Source organism: Narcine bancroftii, chromosome 3 (assembly GCF_036971445.1).
Source record: "Narcine bancroftii isolate sNarBan1 chromosome 3, sNarBan1.hap1, whole genome shotgun sequence".
Taxonomy (NCBI): Eukaryota; Metazoa; Chordata; class Chondrichthyes; order Torpediniformes; family Narcinidae; genus Narcine; species Narcine bancroftii.
In genome coordinates this window covers 221536486-221546470 of record NC_091471.1, presented here as the reverse complement: position 1 = coordinate 221546470, position 9985 = coordinate 221536486, and the positions used below count along the sequence as shown (strand labels likewise).

Sequence of the window (9985 nt, the reverse complement as noted above, 5' to 3'; positions counted from 1 at the left end):
TTGCAACTCAGGACAGCCAAACATAGGGATATGCTGTGTTCTCAAGTGAATTAAAGTCTATTGGTTTCTCCACAATAATCTCCTGAATGATTGATGGTGCATTAGCTGTAGAATTAGAAGCTGGAAGGTCTCAGTGGATCAGCCAGCACTTACAGACAGAAAACATTTCAGATAAGAACCCTTTATTTAATCCTTATGTAGAAAGGAGAGATAACAAGCATAAAAAGGATAGGTTAGCAAAGGGAGGTGTCAGAACACTGGACAGATGAAGATGGGAGAGGTAAGACAGGCAGAAGAACAGGGGTGGAGACCTGGAAAGGTTGGGTGGGAGAAGGAGAGGTGTAAAAAGCAACTACTGGAATGGGCTAGAACGGGAACTGTTGAAGGACAGATGAAATCAAAAGGTCATTGATCATACTGTTGTGCTGTATACTATCAAGGCAGAATACAATGATCAAGTTTGTGATCGCAGGAGTTGATCCACTTGTCCCCATTCCTCCTCACTGACCACAATTCGGGGACCCAAAGCAGTTCTTCCAGCATTTCTGTGGATTTTTGCTGCAATCACAGCATCTGCAGACTTGTGTGTTTCAACCTCCTCAAGTTTGCATTTGTGGCCTTGCCCGGGTTGGGGGAGTCAAACAAAAACTTAAAGAACAGCATTTCATTTTCAGATAGGTAAATATACTGCAGTGAACTGGAATTCCCTGTCTGTGAGTTGTTCAGATGGCTGGCTCCACCCTCACCTACCCCAATATAAACCTTGGTTTTTCTGCCTTACCTCAGATTCACCTGAGGACCATTGTGTCTACCGGCCATTGATTGTAAGCTCTTAAAAGCGTGTTTGTCCGCCTCACTTGTCTCTGAGTGCAGTCAGTTGCGTCGGAGAAACTCAGCAGGTCGAACAGTGTGCTTTATAGAGCAAACATGAAGATACAGAACCAGTGCTTCAGGCTTGACCCCTTCAGCTAGACATGAGCAAAAAGCATGCTCCTTGGTCATGAATCTTTATCTTGACTGTAAAGGACGTTGAGTTTTTTCTTCAGCCACAGTATCTGCAGACTTTTGTGTTTTGTTTTGAGTTCGGTCTTGGTTCAGGGGTAAGTTCAAGAAGCTCTACCCTGCCCACCAACAAAATACCCTGAGCAAGGCATTGGTGACCATGCGTCGCTGAAGGGGAAAGGCCGCGGGAGGGGGCGCTGCCGGCGGAGTCGCGCATGGCGACCAGCGGGAGGGGGCGCTGCCGGCGGAGTCGCGCATGGCGACCAGCGGGAGGGGGCGCTGCCGGCGGAATCGGGCATGGCGACCAGCGGGAGGGGGCGCTGCCGGCGGAATCGCGCATGGCGACCAGCGGGAGGGGGCGCTGACGGCGGAATCGCGCATGGCGACCAGCGGGAGGGGGCGCTGTCGGCGGAGTAGTCCCGCGCGAGCCACCAAACCCCGCCCCCCCGCGTCACGAGCCTTGATTGGTTCCTTGTTCCTTGGTGACGAAAGGACGCGAACCGACGGTGGTCGGCCCGATGTAATGGCGGCGGCTTCGGAGACTTCGGAGGAACTCAGCAAGAAAAGGCAATAACTTGGATTCAGGCAACCTAGAGGTCAGTGCCGACAAGGTGACATCAGGATATTATTTAAAGGGATGGAAGCAGAGGCTGACAAACTGCAGGTGTGGTGAGAAATGATGATGTAAAATATCAGTGTAAACGCCGCAAGGGTGGATGCATGAAGGGCTTGAAGTCACAAAGACAGCAAATTCTGGAATCTTGTGCATTCATTGAGGCTGCTGAAGGAATTCGTTGGGTCAGACACCAATTCATTGCAGTCACTCAAATGTTTAGGCTGCATTTCTGCTTTATCATGTCAAAAGGAAGATGATATTCGAAACATAGAACCTACAGCCCAGGAACAGACCCCTTCAGCCCTGAACAATTTTTTTCCGCCTCGTGCCACTGTCCTGCACCCAATCCGTCGCCCTCTATACCTCTCCCAGCCATTTGCCTGTCCACGTTCTTCTTAAATGTCAAATTCACCACCTCAGCTGGCAGCTCATTCCACACTGCCACCACTCTGTGTGAGAAAGTTCCTCCTCTGTTCCCCCTTTTGCCCTTAACTCGTGCCCTCTGGTTTGTATCTCACCTACCCTCAGTGGGAAAAGCCTACCTACTCTTGGTCCCTCATAATTTTCAATACCTCTATCAAATCTCCCCTCATTCTGTTACTTGCATAAAAGGTGAAACAAGATGGGGCTGACGCCTAGGGTATAGGACAGAAGGTGTGAGATGTGGAGACACAAAGGCAGATGAGATTGTGGGGAGAGGGTGAAGGAAAGTTGGAGAGAAAATAAAAGAGAATTAAGCAAAAAAAAATGATGGAAACCGTGGAACTGGATGGGCTTAGGAGTTATGTAAAATCGAGAGGAGTCCAGACAGAGTTTGCCGAATGCTGTAGATTAGGTCGGGCAATGTACATGTCAAGTTCTGCTTCACCTGGAAGAGCAGTTTGTGGTGGTGGATGGAGGTGAGGGGAAGATGTAGGGATAAGAGACAAGTTATGTTGCTATTACAATGGGAAGTGTCTGAGGGGGTGGAAGGCTGGGTGATGAGCCAAGCAGAAAAAGACTTATCTCTGTGTAAAGTAGATTGGGGAAGATGTGACTAGCAGTGGATTGTGCTGAAATTGATGGAAGTATGGAGGATAACGTGTCAGATAATGAGGCTGGTGGGGTGGAAGGTGAGGAACAAGGTCGCACGGTCCTTGTTCTGCTGAGGGGAGGTTGGGTGAGAGCAGAAGTATGAAAACTGAACACAAGTACAGGCTTATAGAGTCATACAACATAGAACAGACCTTTCAGCCCAACTGGTCCATGCTGACCACGATGATATTCTGGGCTATTGCAGCCTTCCAAGCCCCACTTATCCACAAATCTGTCCAAATCCCTAAAGAGTTGTGCCTACACCTACTGTTTCCTCAGTAACTTATTCCAGATAAAGATCATCCTAAACAGTCGGGCACACAATGTTGTGCCAATCTATATAAACCTAATTCATGATCAATTTAACCCTTCCCTACCACCCAGCATATTGCATCTTCCAACTACTCCCATCAGTAAAAAGATATGGAAGTATTGGAGCCAGATTACCAGGCTGAGGAACAGCTTCTTCCCACAGGCAGTGAGAATGCTGAATAACTGCTGAAACAACTACCCAGGATTTAACTATTTATTAATAATAATATTTTTTTAAAATATGTGTATAAGACATGAATATTGGTTCTGTGTATACATATTGTTTGTGTGTGATTGCACTGTTTTTGCATTGTGGAGAATGTTGTTTTGTCAGGTTATACTGTTACAAGCAGAGGAATAATAAACTTAAACCCTCCCTCATAGCCTGTAACTCTCCATTTTTCTTGCATCCATGTGCCTGTCCAAAAATTTGTAAAATGTCTGTTGATCCAGCCTCTACCACCAACCCTCCAGTGCATTCTTGTCCTACCTCTAGGATCTCCCTCAAATTTTCCTCTGCTCTCCTTAAACAGATGTCCTCTATTATTGACCATTGCTGCCTTAAGAATGGGCTGTCTAACAATGCCTCTCATAATCTTGCTCATCATTTTTAACTTCTCTATCAGCCTCTGTCACGACAAGGAGAAAAGAAGTTGCCCACTAAACTTTCTTCAGAAGATGTTCTCTAATTCAGGCAGCATTTTCTATGAACATTCGCCAAAGCATCCACATCCTTCCTCTAATGAGGCAACCAGAATTGAACACAATAATTTTATAGAGCTGCAAAATTACCTCATGGCTTGTGAACTCAATCATCCAATGAATGAAGGCCAGCACACCAAATGCCTTCCTAAGCCCCCTATCAATTTATGCAGCCACCCTGAGGTATCTATGGACTTAGTCCCCAAGATCCATGTTCCATAACGCTACTAAGAATCCTACCATTCATCTTGTACTCCATCTTCAAGTTCAAAATTCCAAAGTGCATCACTTCACACTTTTCCAGATTAACAATCATCTGCCACTTCTCTTCATCCTATCCCTTTGTAACCTTTGACAAACCTCTGCACTATCTACATCACCTCAAACCTTGGTGTCATCTGCAAACTTACTAACTCACCACTCCACTTCCTAATCTGTCATTTATAAAGATCACGAAAAGCAGATGTCCCAGAACAGATTGCTGCAGAACAGTTGCTGACCTCCAGACAGAATTCTCTCTGCCTTCTGCATCGTCTTTTAAATCCAAGCAGCCAAATTTTGATGGATTACCAGTCTTTTGAATTTCTGTATGAGCCTGCAATGTGAAACCTCATCAAACCTTTTGCTAGGGGCGGCGTGGTTGGCGTAGCGGTTAACGCAATGCCTTTATAGTGCCAGCAATTGAATCCAGGGTTCAAATCCCACTCTGTCTGTAAGGAGTTTGGACATTCTCCCCGTGTCTGCGTGCATGTTCTCCAAGGGCTTCTGTTTCCTCCCACTGTTTGAAATATACTTGGGGATGTAGGTTATTTGGGTGTAAATTAGTGAGTATGAACTCGTGGGCCAAAGTGGCCTGTTACCATGCTGAATGTTTAAATTTAAATCTAAAATGGCCCATTGGATTCAAAACTGGTTTAGTGAATGGAAGCAAGGGGTTGTAATGTGAAGATATTCTTTTGATTGTAGGTCTCTGTCCAGTAGTGTGTTGTAGGAGTCTATTCTGAGGCTTCTGTTGTTTGTTATCTATATTAAAAATGCCTTTATTAATACATTTGGTGATGACCCCAAAATTTGTGGAGTTGTGAACAGTAGGGAAGGATATCCAAGTTTACAACAGGATCTAGATCAGTTGGCTAAGTTGGTTAGTGAGTGGAAAATGGAATTTAACTGTGACAGTGCGAGGTGTTGCATTTCAGTGAATCAAACCAGGGTAGGACACAGAGTGAATGGTAGGGCCCCTGGAGGGTGTTGTAGAACAGAAACCAAGGGGGGTCAGGTGTATAGTTCCTTGAAAGTGGTAACTCTAGTGGAAAATTGGAAACAAAGTATTTGGTATGCTTGCCTTCATTGGGCAGGGTAGAGTGCAAAAAAATTGGAACCTCGAGTCAGCTGGACAATGCGTTTGTGAGAGTACTTGGAGTACTGCCTGTGGTTCTGGTCACCCAGCTTCGAGGATGTCAATAAATTGGAAGGGGTGTTGAAGAGATTTATTTACCAGGATGCTGCTGAGACTGGAGGGGTTGAGTTACAGAGAGAGAGGTTGGATTGGCTGTATCTTTTTTCAGTGGACTAAAGGAAAAATGGGTTGAAAAATGGCAGATGGAATTTAATGCAGACAAGTGTGAGGTGTTGTATTTTGGAAGGATAAACCAAGAAAGGACATACACAGTAAATGGTAGAGCTCTGAGAAGTGTGGTAGCACAGAGGAATCTGGGAATACAGATACATAATTTCCTGAAAGTGGCATCACAGTAAATAGGGTTGTAAAGAGAGCCTTTGGCATATTGACCTTCATAAATCAAAGTATTGAGTACAGGAGTTGGGAATGTTTTGGTAAAGTTGTCTAAGTTATTGCTAAGGTCAAATTTGGTGTATTGTATAGAGTTTTGGACACCTAACTACAGAAAATTTATCAATAAGATAGAAAGAGTGCAGAGATTGACTAGGATGGTGCAAGGACTTCAGGAACTGAGTTACAGGGAAAGGATAAGCAGATTAGATTTAAAACATGAACATTTGCAGACACCATGTTGAAATAAAACTTCACAAAGCTGGAGAAACTCAGCAGGTCAAGTAGTATGCTTTATAAGGATATAAGGTTTAAAAAAAAACTGGTTTTGGGCTTGAGCCCTTCATCAAGGTATGGAAAAATGTCGGTAAGCATCTGAACGAAAGAGTAGGGGAAAGGTGTGGTGAAGGGAGGGAGGGGACAGCAGAGATCAAGGGGAGGAGGGAATGGCTCCGTGAAGGGAGGGAGGAAAACTGGGAAGGGGGGAGTGGGTAGAGGAGAGCAGTTTAGCAGAAACCAGAGAAGTCTGTTAATGGCATCTGGCTGAAGAGTGCCCAGTTGAAAAATAAGGATTTGTTCCTCCAATTTGTGGGTGGTCTTGGTGGGACAGTGCATAAGGCCAAGGAAAGACATGTGAGGGTGGGAGTGCAACACAGAACTGAAATGGTTGGCTATTGGGGGGGGGGGGGGTGGTCTCTATTAAATTAACAGATCGAGCAAAGATGCTCGCAATTTTTGCCCAGTCTCTCCGATGTAGAGGAGGTCACAAGGGAACAGCAGATGCAGTAAATCATTCCTGTGGATACAAAGGCCCGTTTGGGGTCCCAGACTGTGGAGAGGGAGGAGGTGTGGGTGCAAGTTTTGCACCTCCTGCGGCCACAGAGAAAGGTGTTGGAGGGGGGGCAATTGGTGGGGAGGGATGAGTGCACGAGTGAGTCATGGAGGGAATGGTCCCGACAGAAGGCAAGAGAAGGAAGGAGAGGGGAAGATGTGTCTGGTCGTGGGATCCTGTTGTAAGTGCTGGAAATTCACTTACAGCAAGATCCCACCACCAACACCCACACCTTCTCCCTCACCTGAGTACCTTGGCGCTGCTGCTACAGTAACAGTTTTGTGTCACACTCCGACACTCACGTGTCTGTCCATGGTCTTATGTACAGTCCCACCAAGACCATCTGCAATTTGGAGGAACAACACCTGATTTTCCATCTGTGTAGTCTCCAGCCAGATGGCATTAACATTGACTTTGCTAACCTACTCTCCTCCTTCTCCTCCCCCCCACCTTCCCTTCCCATTTCCAGTTCTCCTCCCTCCCTCTTCCCTTTACCAAGCCACCCCTCCTCCCTTCATCTCTGTTGTCCCACCCACCCCCCTTCTTCACCTATCACCTCCTGGCTTGTGACCAACCCTTCCCCCCAACACATATGTTCAGACACCAGCTAACATTTCCCCATACCTTGATGAAGGGGTCAAGCCCAAAACGTAGGTTATGTCTTTGTTTACAAAGTTCACTGCTTGACTTGCTGATTTTCTCAAGTTTTGTGTGTTTAAACAGGATAGGATTATTCCCTGGAGAATGAGGGGTGATTTGATAGATTTGCAAGAGGTGATTTGATAGAGGGGTGATAGGAAGGATTGAATGAAGGGTGATAGAATTATTCCCTGGAGAGTAGGAGAATGAGGAGTAATTTGATAGAGGGGTGAGTTGATAGATTTGGTGGGGGGGATTTGGCGGAGGGGTGATAGGATTATTCTCTGGAGAGCGAGGGGTGATTGGATTGAGCGAGGGGTGATTGGATTGAGCGAGGGGTGATTGGATTGAGCGAGGGGTGATTGGATTGAGCGAGGGGTGATTGGATTGAGCGAGGGGTGATTGGATGGAGCGAGGGGTGATTGGATGGAGCGAGGGGTGATTGGATGGAGCGAGGGGTGATTGGATGGAGCGAGGGGTGATTGGATGGAGCGAGGGGTGATTGGATGGAGCGAGGGGTGATTGGATGGAGCGAGGGGTGATTGGATGGAGCGAGGGGTGATTGGATGGAGCGAGGGGTGATTGGATGGAGCGAGGGGTGATTGGATGGAGCGAGGGGTGATTGGATGGAGCGAGGGGTGATTGGATGGAGCGAGGGGTGATTGGATGGAGCGAGGGGTGATTGGATGGAGCGAGGGGTGATTGGATGGAGCGAGGGGTGATTGGATGGAGCGAGGGGTGATTGGATGGAGCGAGGGGTGATTGGATGGAGCGAGGGGTGATTGGATGGAGCGAGGGGTGATTGGATGGAGCGAGGGGTGATTGGATGGAGCGAGGGGTGATTGGATGGAGCGAGGGGTGATTGGATGGAGCGAGGGGTGATTGGATGGAGCGAGGGGTGATTGGATGGAGCGAGGGGTGATTGGATGGAGCGAGGGGTGATTGGATGGAGCGAGGGGTGATTGGATGGAGCGAGGGGTGATTGGATGGAGCGAGGGGTGATTGGATGGAGCGAGGGGTGATTGGATGGAGCGAGGGGTGATTGGATGGAGCGAGGGGTGATTGGATGGAGCGAGGGGTGATTGGATGGAGCGAGGGGTGATTGGATGGAGCGAGGGGTGATTGGATGGAGCGAGGGGTGATTGGATTATTCCCTGGAGAGTGAGGGGTGATTTGATGGAGTTGTTTAAAATTTTGCAGATGCTGGAGCAAATGTTGGTCGGCTCTTTCCATTGAGAGGAGGGGAGGTATAAACCAGAAAACATGGGTGAAAGGGGAAAGGTTTGGGGGAACTTCACACAGGTAGTGGTGGGAGTGTGGAATGAGCTGCCAGTTGAAGTGGTGAAGGTGGACTCAATTTTCACATTTAAGAAGTATTTGGACAGGTACATGGATGGGAGAGGTATGAAGGGCTGTGGACTAGGTGCAGATGAGTGGACCAAAGCAAAAAAAATGGACTGGCACAGACAAGAAGGGCTGAAAGTGTCTTTGTGTTCTAATGATCTATGGCCACAATCTTAAAGAAAGAGTACATCAGCGACATTAGAGGAAAGACAAATTTTACCTGACAGCTTAGCATTTCACATAGTGGGTGGTAGGTAGATGGAACAAACTGCCAAAAGAAGTGATAGAATTGGTTACAATTACAACAGAAGACACATGGATAGGTGAATGGATAGGAAAGATTCATAGGGATATGTGCCAAATGCACGCAAATGAGTTTGCTCAGGAAGGCACCCGGGTCGCCGTGGACAAGTTGGGCCAAAGGGACTGTTTCTATGCTTTATAACTCTGTAGCTCTCTGACATCCACACCTCATTGATTGTTCAATTGCCCTCAGTCTAACTTCAATCACTATGGCCTCCTTGTAATGAAGCTGGAATCTGAGATTCCATTCACAACAGACTGGGCAAATGTTACCATTTGATTTATGTGGACTATTCTTATCGCATGCTAAATATTCTTATGATCTTAACACCTTCCCTTTATAACCTTCCATGCAGTGATTAAAAATTCCATGAAAGAACTACTTTTATGTTATCAGCAAATGCTAGAAGCACTCATCAGCTTCATTGGAAAGAAAAACAGTTGTTTTGTGTAAATTATCGGAAGGGTGTTCATCTGGATTGGAAAGGTAAGGCCATGTTTTAGTTATGGGAAGGAGTGGAGAGAAGAGGGAACTTGTCGATACAAGAACCAAAGTCACTTATAAGGCCATGTTTTAGTTATGGGAAGGAGTGGAGAGAAGAGGGAACTTGTCGATATAAGAACCAAAGTCACTTGTAAGGCCATGTTTTAGTTATGGGAAGGAGTGGAGAAAAGAGGGAACTTGTCGATACAAGAACCAAAGTCACTTATAAGGCCATGTTTTAGTTATGGGAAGGAGTGGAGAGAAGAGGGAACTTGTCGATATAAGAACCAAAGTCACTTGTGGCTAGAGATAGTAAAGAAAAACCCATTCAAACAGAAAGGAACAGGCTCATGAGTGGGGAGAGAACAAAATGGGAAGGGCAGTAGGGGATGTTAGCTAAAATGAACATGTATGTACTAAACCCAGATGAAGCGCTGTCCCCCAAGCTGACATTGAGTATAGTTGATTCAATGTGAAAGTTGTTAGAATAACAAAAGATAACAATGTGAGTGTCTTTTCAGGTGATGCAGATCTTTGAGTCTACTGTTCCTGCCTTCTCCCTGTCTGCCTTTGATCCTATTTGCATTAAGAATTATACCTACTACCTTGAATATGTTTAGTAACTTGGCCTCAACTGTTTACTGCAGTAGAGTTCCACAGGTTGACCAATGGAAGAGGTTTCGTCTGATTTCAGTTCTACTTGACATATTCCATAACTTGAGTCAGTGACTCATGGTTCTGACTTCTGCAGCTACCGGGAACATCCAACCTGCATCTCCTCTTGTCAAGTTCTCTTTGAATTTTGTGGGTTTCTATGAGATCCCTTCCCATTCTTCAAAATTCTGGTAAACAAGCTGGGCACCCAGTTATACTATTCCACAAATCGTT

At 46.2% G+C, this 9985-nt stretch overlaps 1 protein-coding gene across 7 annotated transcripts in view; it reads left to right on the top strand.

The window, feature by feature from the left end:
* Window positions 1-1464: 1464 nt before the first annotated feature.
* Window positions 1465-9985, top strand: part of map9 (microtubule-associated protein 9) — a 125642-nt gene continuing 117121 nt past the window's right edge. For 5 of the 7 annotated variants that reach the window (XR_011354184.1, XR_011354183.1, XM_069926697.1 and 2 more), the window contains exons 1-2: window positions 1465-1598; window positions 8970-9100. The gene's annotated coding sequence lies outside the window, so the exon portion shown is untranslated. The remainder of the gene's footprint in view (window positions 1599-8969; window positions 9101-9985) is intronic. The other 2 variants (XR_011354186.1, XR_011354185.1) reach the window with 1 other exon arrangement.